Source organism: Pongo abelii, chromosome 6 (genome assembly GCF_028885655.2).
Source record: "Pongo abelii isolate AG06213 chromosome 6, NHGRI_mPonAbe1-v2.0_pri, whole genome shotgun sequence".
Classification (NCBI taxonomy): Eukaryota; Metazoa; Chordata; class Mammalia; order Primates; family Hominidae; genus Pongo; species Pongo abelii.
Window position 1 is genome coordinate 24,894,135 of NC_071991.2, and position 17,654 is coordinate 24,911,788.

Here is a 17,654-nt window from a genome sequence, read left to right on the forward strand (position 1 = left end):
AGCCCCTGAGTAATTGGGACCACAGGCATGCCTCGCCATGCCCAGCTCACTTTAAAAAATTATTTTTTGTAGAGATGGGGTCGCCCTATATTGAGAAAGCAAGTCAGGGTCTTGCTCTCTCACCCAGGCTGGAGTGCAATTGTGCAATCATAGCTCACTGCAGCCTCCAGCTCCTGAGCTCAAGCAATTCTCCTGCCTCAGCTTTTCAAGTAGCTAAGATGACAGGTGTGCACACTATGCCTGGCTTATTTTGTCTTTTGTGTGTGTGTGTGTGTGTGTGTGTGTGTAGAGATGGGGTCTTGCTATGTTGCCCAGGTTGATCTCAAACACCCGGCCTCAAGCAATCCTCTCACCTAGGCCTCCCAAAGTCCTGGGATTACAGGCATGAGGCACCGCACCCAGTCTGAGCCCAAATCTTCCTATGTCTATATTGCTTTCCCTACAAATTCAAGAACCTGAAAAGACGTTCAGCCCAAGGCTACATCCCAACCACAAATACATAAAAACCACCGTAAACACAACTAAGGCCTTCTCCATTCACTATCAGGGACTGAAATATTTGTTGTTGTTGTTGTTGCTGTACACATAATATTTTATATGTTCCTAATAATAATGCTGTGAATGAAGGATGGTAAATGTGCTTTGCCAGCTTTCAGAAACCTAGTACACAGAGAGGTTTATTAACTTTTCCAAATCTGCACAGCAAGATAAGGGGAGAAGTGGAACCAGAGTTGAGGTTAACTAGTACTTAAGTTGATTCTTCCCAAGAAATAAAAAATAAACTTGTAGGCTGGGCACAGTGGCTCACCCCTGAAATCCCAGCACTTTGGGAGGCTGAGGTGGGTGGATCACCTGAGGTCAGGAGTTTGAGACTAGCCTGGTCAACATGGTGAAACCCCATCTCTAAAAATACAAAAATTAGCCAGGTGTAGTGGTGCATTCCCAGCTACTAGGGAGGTTGACGCATGAGAATTGCTTGAAACTGGGGGACAGAGGTTGCAGTGAGCCAAGACTGCACCACTGCCCTCCAGCTTGGGCAACAGAGCAAGACTCCGTCTCAAAAATGAATCAACAAATAAACACATTCATTAAGATACTTCTTGGTATTCATCATCATTCCCCAGACACCTGGGAAATAAGAAACTCTACCTTTTCTGTGCATGAAAACAAACTCTGCAACAAGAAGCCTTCTTGAGTCTGAATTTATTAGAAAATCTGCATTTATAACACACTGGATCTCTGTAGAATGTAACTTTGCGTCCACATGAAAATATGGTTTGACAGCAAAATCATGGTATGAAAGCAAGATCATGTTCCAGACGGCATGCCCTCAATAGATACTATTTAGCGCGTGCTTTGTCAGACATCACAGAGTACCTGGGAAGCAACAATACATAGAACTCCTCTCTCCTGAGCCCACAGTCCAGTCAAAGAGAGGCAAAGAAACATCGGCAGTGCCTGGCGAGAACACTGGGAGAGCCAGGTTCGGGCTGCAACAGGGGCAGAGCATGCGGAAGGTTCCCTCAGCCTGGCGCAGGTAGGGTAAACCTCCCCACAGGGGGACAGCTGTGGGGAGACTCTGAGAGTGAATAGAAATCTTTTCAGCCATGCATCGTGTGACTCATGCTCATATTCCCAGTACTTTGAGAGTCTGAGGGGAGAGAATCACTTAAGGCCAGGAGGTCAAGACCAGCCTGAGAGTGAGACTAGATCTCTACAAAAAAAAAATTCTTTTTTTTTGAGATGGAGTCTCGTCCTGTCACCCAGGCTGGAGTGCAATGGCGCAATCTCAGCTAACTGCAACTTCCACCCGGCTAATTTTTTGTATCTTTAGTAGAGACGGGCTTTCACCATGTTGGCCAGGCTAGTCTTGAACTTCTGACCTCGTGATCCACCCATCTCGGTCTCCCAAAGTGCTAGGACTACAGGCATGAGTCACCGCGCCCAGCCCCCAAAATTTTAAAAATAGACTGCCCATGGTGGTTCATGCCTGTCGTCCCAGCTACTCAGGAGGCTGAGGCAGGGGAATCGCTTCAGCCCAGGGGTTCAAGGCTGCAGTGAGCTATGATGGCACCACTGCACTCCAGCCTACACAACAGAACAAGACCCTGTCAAAAAAAAAAAAAAAAAAAAAAAAGGCTAGCACAGTGGATCACACCTCTAATCTCAGCACTTTGGGAGGCCAAGGCAGGAAGATCAATTGAGTCCAGGAACTCGAGACCAGCTTGGGCAACATAGCAAGAACCTATCTCTAAAAAAATAAAGAAAAAACAAGAATCTTTTAGTTGGTGATTATGGTGCCCACATGGGCATTCCAGGCAGAAGAAACAGCTCAAGCAAGAGCAGGAGAGCAAACGAGGGCAGTGGAAACAGATCAGTGGCTGGGATAGAGGGGAGAAGGAGATGAAAACCCAGGAGAGAGCAGAGGACACTGAGTGTCCTGACCAGGGGTTAGGGCTTTGTCCTGTGGGCATGGGGGAGCCAATGACAGGACTCTCAAATTTTGATCTGTGGCCGGGCGCAGTGGCTCACACCTGTAATCCCAGTGCTTTGTGAGGGTGAGGCAGGAGGATCACTTGAGCCCAGGAATCAAAACCAGCCTGGGCAACATAGCAAGACCCCATCTCTACAAAAGTAAAAAAATTAGCCAGGCATGTTGGCATGTGCCTATGTTCCCAGCTACTCAGGAGGCTGAGGTGGGAGGATCACTTGGGCCCAGGAAGTTTAGGCTGCAGTGAGCAGTGATCACACCACTGCACTCCAGTCTGGAAGACAGAGAGAGACCCGGTCTCACAAACAAACACACACAAATTTGGATTTGTTAGAAAGACCACTTGGGCACGGGTGATACGAGGCTGTCTAGAAACAAAGCCGATAAGGAGGCCACCTCAGAGGATCAAGTGAGTGGGGCAGAGGCCTGGCTGCTGGCGGGGAGGGAACATGGATGGGGCAGTGGGAGATGAGCCCAAAGCTGAAGTGAGGGGAGCAGTGCAGTGGACGCAGGGCAGGCTGGGGGAGGTGAGTGACATCTCTGTCCCGAGAGAACACACAAGCAGAAAGTTCAATACCACTTACCTGATGAAAACCTGCAATTGTTTCTGCTCCGTACCCGCTCTGAATAATGGGCTTCTCAAACTGGGTGGCCAGCTGCAGCTGAATCAACTCCAGGTGCCTGTAGTCATGATACCAAGAGTAGTAGCTGTTCACACGGATCATGTTCACATGAGCCTAGGACCAGAGCAGCTGAGCCCGTTCAGCGCCCAGAAGACCACATGATTCAGCACTCATACGCTTTAGGGGCTCTTCTGGCAGAGAAGGTAAGAAGGGGATGTAATCCAGACACTCTGGGAGGCTGAGGCAGGAGGATGCCTTGAGGCCAGGAGTTCGAGACCAGCCTGGGCAACACAGCAAGACCCTGGATCTAAAAATACAGTAGTAAGACAATGAACAGGGCACAGTGGCTCCGGCCTGTAATCCCAGCACATTGAGAGGCCAGGGTGGGAGGAATGCTTGAGCACAGGAGTTTGAGACCAGCCTGGGCAACGTCATGTGACCCCATTTGTACAAAAACAAAAAATAAAAAATAAAAAAATAACTAGAAGGGAAGAGCCACCTCTCAAGGCTGAGAACATCCAAGTTCACCAGTTTAGATCCTGAAATTACCCTGCCTCACAGGCAGGAAACATGGTGACAAAATGGCCCAAAGGAAGCAGGCCTGTGACTGCACCAATGTGGCAGCTGAAAACGGCTGAGAGAAGCAGAGCAGCTGCCAACACGCAGTCCTCAGGTAAAGCCCAGGGCCCCCGCCACTGGAACTGACTCTTCTCCAGGCAGCAGTCCCATCACTGGGCTTCCCCTCACCTTGCTCTGGAGAAGCGCTCCCATCTGAGGGGCCGATGCAGTCATTCTCACAGAAAGTCTTTTTTTGTTTTGTTTTGGATACAGAGCCTCACTGTGTTGCCCAGGCTAGAACGTAGGGGCGCGATCTTGCTCACTGCAACTTCTGTCTCCCATGATCAAGTGCTTCTCGTGCCTCAGCCTCCCAAGTAGCTGGGATTAGAGGCATGCGCCATCACGTCCAGCTAATTTTTTGTATTTTTTGTGGAAACAAGGTTTCACCAGTTGGCTGGGCTGGTCTCGAACTCCTGACCTCAAGTGATCTGTCCACCTTAGCCTCCCAAAGTGCTGGGATTACAGGCGTAAGCCACCATGCCCGGTCATCACAGAGAATCTTGAGGCACCTTTCATGAGGCAGCATTCACGAGGCAGCACTGTGGGCTGTAGAGGGCCTGAGAGTCCCACCTAGGAGCAGGGCAGAGATGACCGAGCCACCGGCAGCTTCAGCAAAGTGGTGCTCAGGGCTGAGCAGCAGAGGCTTCTGTGTCCAACTGGCTAGTTTCTAATGCATCCTGAATACACTTCTTTCTAGTAAGAATGCTGGCCAAGTGCAGTGGCTCACGCCTGTAATCCCAGCACTTTGGGAGGCCGAGGTGGGTGGATCACCTGAGGTCAGGAGTTTGAGACGAGCCTGGCCAACATGGCAAAATCCCATTTCTACTAAAAAATACAAAACTTAAGTCGGGCATGGTAGTGTGCGCCTGTAATCCCAGCTACATCGGAGGCCGAGACAGGAGAATTGCTTGAACCTGGGAGGGGGAGGTTGCAGTAAGCCAAGATTGTACCTTTGCATTCCAGCCTGGGCAACAGAGCAAGACTCCACCTCAAAAAAGAATGCTAATGGCAGCTTGTGCCTGTAATCCCACCACTTTGGGAGGACAAGGTAGGAGGATCACTTGAGCTCAAGGGTTTGAGACCAGCCTGGGCAACATAGTGAGATCCCATCTCTAAAAAATAATTTAAAATTAGCCAAGCACAGTGGTGCACACCTGGAATCCCAGCTACTCGGGACACTGAGGCAAGAGGATCGCTTGGGCCCAGGAATTCAAGGCTGCAGTGAGCTATGATCACACCACTGCACTCCAGCCAGGGCAACAGAGAAAGATCTTGCCTCTACAAAAGAAAAAGAAAAACAAAGGCTCCAACCCTGGAGTTACTGAATCAGGATCTCAGAATGCAGAGATTGCCATTTCAAAAAAACTTCCCCTAGAGATTCTGATCAGCCAGGTGTGGGCCAGATGAACTCTAAGCTCCTTTAAACCTTTGACATTTTATGAGTCTATTAAATCAAAGTGCAAAAAACGCTGAGTCCAAACTGAGCAAACAAATCCCACCTATGGGATTTGTCCTATGCCCACCCTCCTTGTATTGAGAAAGCCACACTGCCTGGCAAGTAAGCAGGGAGAGAATTCTCACTAACCTAAAGATCATCTTTGAAAACAGACTGGCTGAGGCTCGGTGCGGTGGCCCACACCTGTAACCCCAGACCTTTGGGAGGCTGAGGCAGGAGGATCACTTGAGCCCAGGAGTTCAAGATCAGCCTGGGCAACATGGCGAGACCCTGTCTCTATCTTTTTAAGTAAGAAAACAAAATTAAAAAAAAAACCCAGATTGGCAGCTCATGGTCCTTTCCAGTTGTTCCATGATCAGGCTTCAGGACAAGCCCAGGCAAAGGTGGGGAAAAATGAGGGGGGACCCCCAGGCTCACCCCTTTATCTGCTGCACAGTTGGAGTTGGTCACAAAGGTCACAGGCCGTGAGGGGTCCAAGACTTTGGTGTGAGCGATCACCATCCTGTCTACAAAAGGCAGAAGACAGGTTCCATCAGTCCAGGAATGGCTCAGACACCCTTCCATCCTCTCTGTCCCATCTTCCCCCACCAGAACACAACACGAGACCAGGCACAATGGCTCACACTGGTAATCCCTACACTTTGGGAGGCTGAGGCAGGTGTATCACTTAAGGTCGGGAGTTCAAGATCAGCCTGGCCAACATGGCGAAACCCTGTCTCTACTACAAATACAAAAATTAGCCGAGCATGGTGGCACACGTCTGTAACACCAGCTACTCAGGAGGCTGAGGCACAAGAATCGCTTGAACCCAGGAGGTGGAGGTTGTAGTGAGCCGGGATCGTGCCACTGCACTCCAGCCTGGTCCACAGAGCAAGAACCTGTCTCGAAACAAACAAATGAACAAACAAAACAAAAAAGAAAAGAAAAAAAGGCATGAAGCCACTGCTTTCTTCCCTAACTTCAGATGTATTTTATGTAAGGGCACACGATCCTGTAGTCCTAGACTGAGCTCTCTAACATCACTCTTTCTTCCCCTGCCTCCGAATCCTGTCCCCCCAGAGGAGCAGCCACCTTTCCAGGTACACAGAGCTGAGGTCAGTGGGCTGAACACTGGCAAAAATGAGGTTGACTCCCTGAAACAGCTCTTGAACACAGGAGCGGATGGATGCAGATTTGGGTGGGATATTTACTAATGCATCAAGCAAACAGGGAGTGTGGGCTCTCAGATGAGAAGCTTCAAAGCCTTGTGACAGCCTGGCTGAACCACTCCAGCCTGGGCAGCTCCCTCCAATTCCTGCCCCGGAAATCAAGCATCTCCTCTGGCCACCTCCCAAAGAAGCCTGTGTCAGGCACCTGCTCCTGGAAGCCAGTGCTCTCCACCTTTGCAACAAAGGACCTGTCCACCCAGTCCTGCTGAGCACACCCCTGTGCCCCCCAGCTCTGAACTGTCCTTTGCCCAGGCTGGGACAACTTCTTAGAACCTTCTGCCTACTGCAGACTTGGCTCAGCCCAAAGCACTCCATGAAATCAGGGTGTGGCGTCTGCCTCAAGGAGCATTTCTACAACCTCTACTGCATCTGCTGCAAGTGAAAAATCCACCTCTGAACGCTGAGTTAGAATTGCATGATTGTAAGGAAAAAAGGGAGGCCGGGTGCGGTGGCTCACACCTGTAATCCCAGCACTTTGGGAAGCTGAGGCAGGCAGGTCACTTAAGGCCAGGAGTTCGAGGCCAGCCTGGCCAACATGGTGAAACCCCATCTCTATTAAAAATACAAAACTTAGCCAGGCACAGTGGCTCACGCCTGTAATCCCAGCATTTGGGAAGCCAAGGCAGGCAGATCACCTGAGGTCAGGAGTCCAAGACCAGCCTTGCCAACATGGTGAAACACTGTCTCTACTGAAAAGTGCTAAAGTTAGTTGGGCGTGGTGGCACGTACCTGTAATTTCAGCTACTTGGGAGGCTGAGGCTGGAGAATCACTTAAACCTGGGAGGTGGAGGTTGCAGTTACCCAAGATTATGCCACTGCACTCCAGCCTGGGCGACAGAGTGAGAATCCATCTCAAAAAAAAAAGGCCAACAATTAGCTGAGCATGGTGGCATACATCTACAATCCCAGCTACTTGGGAGGCTGAGGCAGGAGGATCACCTGAGCCTGGGAAGTTGAGGCTGCAGGGAGCTGAGATTGTGCCACTGCACTCCAGCCTCGGCAACCAGAGTGAGACCCTGTCCAAAAAAACAAAAAACAGCCCAGGCGCAGTGGCTCATGCATGTCTCTAATCCTGGCTACTCAGAAGGCTGAGCCAGGAGAATCACGTGAACCCGGGAGGCGGAGGTTTTAGTGAGCCAAGACTGTGCTGCCACACTCCAGCCTGGGCGACACAGCAAGACTCCATCTCAAAAAAAAAGCAAGCAAGCAAAAGAAAACCATAATTTGGGTGGGTAGATATTTGGTCCCCTGAACTGTCCGGGTATGGGCAGCCCTCCCAAAGGGCTGAGACGGGCTGATCTTGAACAGCACACACCCACCCCAGTGAGCCACCTGCCTGGGTCTCCTTCCCAATCCAGCCCAGGGCAGGCAGGGGGCACTCACTTGAAGTAGTAGCCGGCAGATTCCAGGTAGCATGCAGGCTCCTTGGCCACAGACCACGTTACCATGGCAGGGTGTGTCCCTGCACACCAGTTCCTTCATCACCCGCATGTGGTGATGCAGACACGTTGTTGAAGAGCTGCCTGCGGGCCAGGAGGGAAGGGACAGAAGATCACGGTGAGGCCCGCGGGCTGGGAAGGCGGAGTGGGTGCGTGGTGGGGACTCATGGCAGCACCAGGCCCATGGAGGGACACTACTCATCGATGACCACAATCCCATAGCGGTCACGCATCTGCAGCACCTCCTCGGCGTAGGGGTAGTGGCTGGTGTGGAAGGCATTGGCACCAAGCCAGCGAAGCAGGTTGAAGTCCTTCTCCAGCAGCGGCCAGTCGAAGCCCTTCCCTCGGATCTAGGAGACAGCAGAGCCGAGTGACCCATGTCCCTGTCAAAGCTGCACTTCCTCCAACAGCCAGGACCCTGGAGAGCAACCCCACAAGCCCCCTCTCCAGCCCAAGCACCCTCTCCAGCCCAAGCACCAGCTCCACCACAGGGCAGTTTGGAGCCATTTGCCTCATTACCCTGAGCTGTGCTCAACTGCGGGACACAGGGAAGGCAAAAGTAGAAGGTGACCAGAAGCAGCCCCCACGAGGACCCAGGAGCCCCAACTCACGTCCACATCCTCATGCTTGTTGACGCTGTGGAAATACAAAGTTTTCCCATTGATGAGGAACTGGCTCTCGGTGACAGCCACAGTGCGGACCCCCACAGGGAGTGTGTAGAAGTCAGACACAGGCCCCAGTGACATCTGTGCAGTCAGCCGCACCTACGACAACCAAAGCACCAGGTGTGAGCACCCTGACAGCCTGAGCCCCATCTGGCCTGCCCTTTGGCAGGAAGGCCCTTCATGCACCCCAGCAGCTGCCTCGGGGCTGCAAGCAGAGATGTAGCAAACAGAGGCTCTGCCCTTCCCTGGCTGACCCTGGGGACCTGCCCTTCAAAACTGGGCCTTCCCCTTGACCAGACAGGGTAGCTCATGCCTGGAGTTCCCACGCTTTGGGAGGCTAAGGCAGGAGGATCACTTGAGTCCAGGAGTTTAAGACCAGCCTGGTGACAGAGTGAGACCCCCATCTCTAAAAATAATTTTTTTTTTGAGACAGTCTCACTCTGTCACCCAGGCTGGAGTACAGTGACATGATCTCAACTCACTGCAGCCTCTGCCTCCCAAATTCAAGCAATTCTCCTGCCTCAGCCTCCTGAGTAGTTGGATTACAGGCATGCACCACCATGCCCAGCAAATTTGCATTTTTTTATTTTTTTTTTTGAGATGGAGTCTCACTCTGTCACCCAGGCTGGAGTACAGTGGCATGATCTCGGCTCACTGCAAGCTCTGCCTCCTGGGTTCATGCCATTCTCCTGCCTCAGCCTCCCGAGTAGCTGGGACTACAGGGGCCCACCACCACCACGCCTGGCTAATTTTTTTTTGTATTTTTAATAGAGACGGGGTTTCATCGTGTTAGCCAGGATGGTCTTCAAATCCTGGCCTCAAGTGATCCAGCCACCTCGGCCTCCGAAAGTGCTGGGATTACAGGTGTAAGCCACCATGCCCAGCCTACAAAAAAGGTTTTTTTTAATTAGCCAGGCATGGTGGCATGTGCCTGTAGTCCCAGCTACTCAGCAGTCCAGGTAGGAGGATTGCTGCAGCCTAGGAGCTCAAGGCTGCAGTGAGTTGTAATCAGGCCATTGCACTCCAGCCTGGGTGACAGAGTGAGACCATCTCAAAAAAAAAAAAAAAAAAAAAAACCTGGGCCTCCCACCAAGGGTAGGAAACATCAGAGGACCATGCCTGCCCATCCACCTGTCCTGGGCTCCTGCTGAAGCCAGGGCCACCAGATGGGGGCAAAAGACCTCCCTTAAGCAAGTCCCAAACCACCGTTACCTCCAACGAGTACAGATAGGTGGAGCATTCGTGCGTCAAGTATGGCTACCAGAGGCTGGCACCCGGCACCTTCAGCTGGCCCTGGGTCCTGGCTCCCTTGGCCACGACTTTGTTTTCTGCATCCAGAAGAGGCACTTCCAACTCGAACTGGTTACTGCACTTGACGGAGATCTGGTAATTCACCAGCCCTGCAGGAGGCAAGAAATACCAGGGCTGAGGGAGGGACATGACCTGGGCCACACAAACGGGAGTGTCCTGCAGTCACCACTCCCAGGCAGTCATTTGTTTCTGTTGCTTTTTTAAAACTTTTAATTTTTTTTTTTTTTTTGAGACAAAGTCTCGCTCTGTCCCCCAGGCTGGAGTGCAGTGGCATGATGTCGGCTCACTGCAACCTCCACCTCCTGGGTTCAGGTGATTCTCCTGCTTCAGCCTTCCAAGTACGTGGGATTTTAGGCGTGTACCACCATGCCCAGCTAATTTTGTACTTTTTAGTAGAGATGGAGTTTTGACATGTTGGCCAGGCTGGTCTCCAACACCTGACTTAAGGTGATCCTCCTGCCATGGCCTCCAAAATTGCTGGGATTACAGGTGTGAACCCCCACGCCTGGCGCTTTTTTTTTTTTAATTTAAAAAAAGATTTTTTTGGCCAGGCAACATGGTCACACCTGTAATCCCAACACCTGGGGAGGCTGAGATGAAAGGATCGCTTGAGCCCAGGAGTTCAAGATCAGCCTTGGTGACATATTAAAACCACTTCTTCCATAAAAATACAAAAAATTAGCCAGGCGTGGTGGTGCATGCCTGCATTCCCAGCAGCCCTAGCTACTCGGGAGGATGAAGTGGGAGGATTGCTTGAGCCAGGAGTTCAGGGCTGCAGTGAGCTATGATCTTGAGGCAGGGTAGGTAGTCAAGGAAGTGACCGTGTCCTTTGGACATGCCAGCCACGGCGCTGAGACAGGTGATGTGTAAACTCACCTGTAAGTAGATGTAAGCAAGTACAGCTACTGGGCATGTGCACCAAGAGGACGACCCAGAGCTTGCTTAGAGTAACACCTCTTCCCAGCTCCTTAGGAATTCATCATGTAAGACTCCCAGTGTCTCCCCAGTAATAATCAGCGCTGTCTCATCCTTACGAGCAGCCTGCCCTGAATTCTCTCTCTCTCACGGTGAACCGTGTATTTTGTACTTCATTATATTTTCTGAGACGGGGTCTCGCTCTGTCACCCAGGCTGGAGTGCAGTGTTGCAATCACAGCTCACTGCAACCTCCACCTCCTGGGTTCAAGCAATTCTCCCATCTCAACCTCCTGAGTAGCTGGTATATTACAGGCACATGCCATCATGCCCAGCTAATGTTGGCCAGGCTGGGTTGAACTCCTGAGCTCAAGTGATCCACCTACCTCAGCCTCAGAAAGTGCTAGGATTACAGGCACAAGCCACTGCATCCAGGCTATTCTGAACTTAACTGTCAAAACACTTTTTCCTTTGCAATAAATTGCTGTATGCTGCATCGTCTTTGCTGTGCGATTCTTGTTTAAATTCTTATTTACTTATTTATTTTATTTATTTTTTGAGACAGGGTCTCACTATGTTGCCCAGGTGAGTCTCCAACTTTCGGCTCAAGTCATCCGCCCACCTTGGCCTCCCAAAGTGCTGGGATAACAGGCATTAGCCACCACACCCAGCCTAAATCCCTTTAAACTTAGAACTGCGGCCCCACAACAGCTGTCAATAATCTCACCACCGCACACCAGCCTGGCAGATAGCGCAAGGCCTCATCTCAGAAAAAGAAAAAGATATATTTTAAAAAAGAAAAAAACTTAAAAAAAATTTTTTTTTCCTTAAAGACAGAGTATCCCAGCCGGGCATGGTGGGTCACGCCTGTAATCCTTACGCTTTGGGAGGCTGAGGCGGGTGGATCATCTGAGGTCAGGAGTTCAGGACCAGCCAGGCCAGCAATGGTGAAACTCCATCTCTACTAAACAAAATACAAAAATTAACCGGGCATGGTGGTGGGTGCCTGCAATCCCAGCTATTCGGGAGGCTGAGGCAGGAGAATCGCTTGAACCCGTGAGGTGGAGGTTGCAGTGAGCCAAGATCCCACCACTGCCCTCCAGCCTGGGTGACAGAGCGAGAAATCTGTCTCCAAAAAAAGACAGGGTCTCCGTCTGTTGCCCAGACCGGAGTGCAGTGGCATGGTCATAGCTCACTGCACCCCTGACCTCCCAGGCTCAAGTGATTCTCCTGCCTCAGCAGCTGGGACTAGTGGCACACATCACCATGCCTGGCTAATTTTTTAATTTTTTGTGGTGATGGTCTCGCTATGTTGCCCAGGCTGGTCTTCAACTCCTGGCCTCAAGTGATCCTCCCACCAGGGCCTCCTTGCAAAGAGCTGGGTTGACAGGAGTGAGCCACTGTGCCCGGCCCCCCGAAGCTGCCTGTTCCTTGAACACAATGTGTATCAAGGGGAGCTGGAGTGAGAGCAGCACCATGGGGAAGGGACAGCATGGCCACCCTGAGCTGTGTGATGTTAGGCCAGACCTCTCTTCTCCAAGCAAGGTCAAACACATGGGTGATTTTGGGAGCCTGTGCCCACTCAGACCGGCTGGATTTTACCTTCGTAGGTGGATGGGAACCTGTGAGGGTTTAGAGAAGCTGGGAGAACCTTTTTCCTGGGAGAGCTTTCCAAACAGGGAACAAACAGTGCCACCCTGGGCCCGCTGAGGGAGGATCCTACCAGAAGCCCTCACCACTGTCATGCTCCACGCTGGTGGTGACGGTGATGTCATCGATGTAAGTGGTGGGTGTCGTCTACAGAAGCACAGCCCACTGCAGTCCCGCTTAGTTGAAGAAGTCCACTCTGTGAAGGCCACCCTGTCCCTTACGAGAAGACCACGGGGTGGGATGGGAAGGTGGGTGGGTGTGGTGGAGACAGGATGGTACCCACTTGGAGGTGTTGGTCATGTAGCGGATGGTCCCTGGTGGCAGGGTGGAGGGGGTGAGCATGTTGTTGATGGTGATAGCGATGGGGAGGCAAGAGGCCAGGGGCACCACCTAGACCAGGCTGCTGATGTCTGCCCTTCATGCTCTAGTGTGTCAACCCCATTCACCCACTGCAGGCACAGGGGATAAGGGGAGGGGGTGGCAGGTCAGGGCAAGAGGTGGGGCCCTGCTATCAGGCACTCCCTCACATAACCTGCAACATGGGGCTCAGGGGCCTGCCAGCCAGATGGGAAGAATGACATCCCAATAGGGTAGATCAGGCCACCTATCCCCCTACACAGCACACAGCCCTCTGGGCAGGGGAGTGTCCCCTACTGTCCCACCCCAGGAGACAGGCTGTGGGGTGGTAGATGGAGGTCCCATGCTGTTCAGCAGCCGTGTGCACTCAACCCGCCCTGCCTGCTCCTGACCGCACTGACCACAACAGCATAGGAGTGGGCACTGCCAATTCTCAGCACCACTCTTGTGCGCAGGTCCTGGGTCCATTGCTCTGGCAGGGTCACCTCCCGTTTGTACCACACCCAGCCAACAAAATGCCACAGCCACCAGTCTTGGCCGATGTCGTTGAAGCTGGAGAGAACTCACATGTCCAGGGTAGGGCCCGACTGCAGAGAGAAGGGCCAGACAGGTCAACTGCCAAGGCAGTTTGTGCACCTGGGCCAGTGGGGCCAGGAGTTCCTCCTCGGAGTGGATGGGCCCAATATCTCCTGAGACAGGGGAGAGCCCAGGGCCACATCCAAGCCTGAGGCAAGAGGGTTCAGACGCATGACTAACAGGCAGATGACCCACTGCCTGTCACAGGGAGGAAGGCTGGTTGGGGGATGGGGGGCTTTGCTTAGGACACTGTGAGTGGGGTGCATGCTGGCACCCAGCCCTCTCCTCTCTTCCTCCTGTACTGAATGCCACAAAGTCAGAAAAAGAGGATGTAGACCAGGAAAAAGCGGCCCAGACATCACCTGGTGCCACTTCTCTGCTGACCACACCCAAGTCAGGAGGGGAACAGGGGTGGCATCCTTCGCCTGATGTCACATCCCGTCCTCTATCTGAACCTTGAAAACCAACGGACCTTCCTGCCTTGGCAGAGTTGACCTCAGGATGTCTTAACTGTCCCCTCCTCCCGATCCCCGGGCCCAGCTCTCTGCAACACATGACACTCTGGCAGGATGAGTGTCTGGGTGGCTTATGCTTGTAATCAGCGCTTTGGGAGGTCAACGTGGGAAAATGTCTTGAGGTCAGAAGTTCGAGAACAGCCTGGACAATGTAGTGAGACCCTGTATCTTACAAAAAAAAAGTTTTCTGTTTTTCTTTTTTGAGACGGAGTCTTATTCTGTCGCCCAGGCTGGAGCGCAGTGGCGTGATCTCGGCTCACTGCAACCTCTGCCTCCCAGGTTCAAGCAATTCTTCTCCCTCAGCCTCCCAAGTAGCTGGGATTACAGGCATGTGCCACCATGACCAGCTAATTTTGTAGTTTTAGTAGAGAGAGGGTTTCATCATGTTGGGTGGCGTGGTCTTGAACTCCTGACCTCATGCGATCTGCCCACCTCGGCCTCCCAAAGTACTGGAATTACAGGCTTAAGCCACCGCACCCGGCCCAGGCAAATTTTTAAAAAAACATTTATTTCAGAAATGGGGTCTCACTACGTTGCTCAGTCTGGTATCAAAGATCTTTTTTTTTTTTTTTTTTTGAGACAGAGTCTTGCTCTGTCACCCAGGCTGGAGTGCAATGGTGTGATCTCAGCTCACTGCAACCTCCACCTCCTGGGTTCAAGCGATTCTCCTGCCTTAGCCTCCTGAGTACCTGGGATTATGGGCACCTGCCACCACACCTGGCTAATTTCTATATTTTTAATACAGCTGGGGTTTCACCATATTAGGCTGGTCTCGAACTCCTGACCTCGTGATCTGCCTGCCTGGGCATCCCAAAGTGCTGGGATTACAGGTGTGAGCCACCACACCCAGCCTTCAAAAGATCTTTCTACCTCAGTCTCCCAAGTAGCTGGGACTCCAGGCATGCACCACCACACCTGGCTGAGTTTTCTAATGTGTTTCCAGTATTTTTTTTTTTGGGACGGAGTCTCACTCTGTCACCCAGGCTAGTGTGCAGTGGCGCAATCTTGGCTCACTGCAAGCCCCGCCTCCTGCGTTCACGCCATTCTCCTGCCTCAGCCTCCTGAGTAGCTTGGACTACAGGCGCCTGCCACCACACCCAGCTAATTTTTTGTATTTTTAGTAGAGATGGGGTTTCACTGTGTTAGTCAAGATGGTCTCGATCTCCTGACCTCGTGATCCGCGCATCTCAGTCTCCCAAAGTGCTGGGATTACAGGCGTGAGCCACCACACCCGGCCATGTTTCCAGTCTTTATAACATTAGGATCTGATGGACTTAGACGTCCCAGTTCCCAGGATCATGGTAAGCAGAATACTTTCTTTCTTCCTTTTTTTTTTTTTTTTGGCTGGGCATAGTGGCTCACACCTGTAATCTCAGCACTTTGGGAGGCTGAGGTGGGCGGATTGCTTGAGCTCAGGAGTTTGAAACCAGTTTAGGGAACATAGCATAACCCCATCTCTAAAAAAATACAAAGATTAGCCAGGCGTGGTGGCACATACCTGTAGTCCCAGCTACCCAGTAGGCTGATGTGGGAGCATCGCTTGAGCATGAGAGGTTGAGGCTGCAGTGAGCTGTCATTGCACCACTGCACTGCAGCCTGGGGAACAGAGCAAGACCCTGTCTCAAAAAAAAAAAAAAAAAAAGGGTAGTAGAAAAGTAACATTAGAAGGCTGGGTGCAGTGGCTCACACCATCAATACCAGCATTCTGGGAGGCTAAGGCCGGCAGATCACCTGAGGTCAGGAGTTCGAGACCAGCCTGGCCAACATGGCAAAACCCCGTCTCCACTAAAATACAAAAAATTAGCCTGGTGTGGTGGCATGCACCTGTAATCCCAGCTACTCGGGAGGCTGAGGCAAGGAAATCACTTGAACCCCAGAGGCAGAGGTTTCAATGAACTGAGATTGTGACACTACACTCTAGCCTGGGTGACAGAGCAAGACTCTGTCTCAAAAACAAACAAACAAAAAAAAAAAAAAAAAAAAAGGAAAAGAAAAAGAGGAAAAAGAAATAACATTTGATATATATGGACCCAGAAGCTAATGTGTATGAAATAGTTCGAGTCATCAGAGAAGTACAATTGTAAGCATATAATTTCATTCTTGTTGCTACCCAGTCATAATGTGTCATCACTCCTAACAGAACGGCCTCAATCATTTGGTGTGTGCAATCTCACACACACAGAGTTTTTATTTTGTTTCATTTTGCTTGCATGTTTTAGAGACATGGATGTGCTCTGGCACCCAGGCTGGAGTGCAGTGGTGCGATTATAGCTCACCGCAGCCTCCAACTCCTGGGTTCAAGCAACCCTCCTGCCACAGCCTCCTAAGTAGCTGGACACGGGTGCATGCCACCACACCCAGCTAACTTTTTAAAATAGAGTTTGCATTTTTATGATAATTATGTGCACTAGAAGTTATTACAATTCTTGTGTTTATAGGGTACAAACCTGTACCAGTACTATAAACAATGATAGTATCTTTTCATGAAGTCACAGCCCAATGTATCAGTTCACATATTTTTTTTTTTTTAGACTGAGTCCCACTTTGCCTCCCAGGCTGGAGTGCAATGGTGCAATCTTGGCTTACTGCAATCTCTTGTCTCCTGGGTTCAAACGATTCTGCTGTCTCAGCCTCCTGAGTAGCTGGGATTACAGGCACGCAACACCACACCCAGCTAATTTTTGTATTTTTAGTAAATACAAACATATTTCACCATGTTGGCCAAGCTGGTCTCAAACTCCTGACCTCAAGTGATCCACTGCTTCAGCCTCCCAAAGTGCTGGGATTACAGGCATGAGCCACCACACGCAGCCAATTTTTTTTTTCTTTTGAGACAGATCTCACTCTGTTGCCCTGGCTGGAGTACAGTGGCACCATCACATCTCACTGCAGCCTCGACCTTCTAGGCTCAAGCGATCCTCCCATTTCAGCCTCCCAAGTAGCTGGGACCACAAGCATGTACCACCGTGACCTGCTCATTTTTAAATTTTTGGGTGACATTTTGGGGTCTTTGTTTCTCAGGCTGGTCTGTCTCAAACTCCTTGGCTCAAATGATTCTCCCACCTCAGCCTCCCAAAGTGCCCGGATTAAAGGTGTGAGCCACCCTGCCCGGTCTCCTGGTGCACTTGAAATATAATTCAAACTCCTTACTATGGCCAAGAAAGCTTTGTATGACCCAGCCCCTGCTCAATTCTTACTCTCATTCACCGTTCTCCAAACAGTCAAGCTACTACTTTCTGTTCCTTAAAAGCCCATTCCTGCCTTAGAGACTTTGCATGTGTAGCTCCTATAATTTCCGCTTCTTTGTCATTGAAGCCTCACCTCAAATGTCGCATCCTCAGTGAGCTCTCCTCTGCCTACTTTTTAAATTATGATTAACCGTAGATGTTAACCAAATATTTATTTCGCCCTCTTTTTAGACACGAAGTGGAACTGCATGCTGCATGTCTTTGACCCTGTCATGTGAGGGGTGACCGTGTGACTTTTTGGTCAATGAAATGTAAACAGCGATTTTTTTTTTTTTTTTTTTTTAGAGAGAGAGAGGTTCTCAGTCTGTCACCCACGCTGGAGGGCAGTGCCACGGTCTCAGCTCACTGCAACCTCTGCCTCCCAGGCTCAAGCAATCCTCCCAACTCTGCCTCCCGAATAGCTAGGACTACAGGTGCACGCCACCATGCTGGGCTAATTTTTTGTAGAGACGGGGTTTTGCCATGTTGGCCAGGCTGTTCTCAAACTCCTAAACTCACGTAATCTGCCCCCTACTTGGCCTCTCAAAGTGCAGGGATTACAGGCATGAGCCACCATGCCCAGCCTTAAACAAACAAAAAACAA

General features: G+C 51.0%; 1 pseudogene; it reads right to left on the reverse strand.

Moving 5' to 3' along the window:
• Nucleotides 1-1,427: 1,427 nt before the first annotated feature.
• LOC112131857 (beta-glucuronidase-like) overlaps nucleotides 1,428-17,654 on the reverse strand; it is a 54,601-nt pseudogene continuing 38,374 nt past the window's right edge.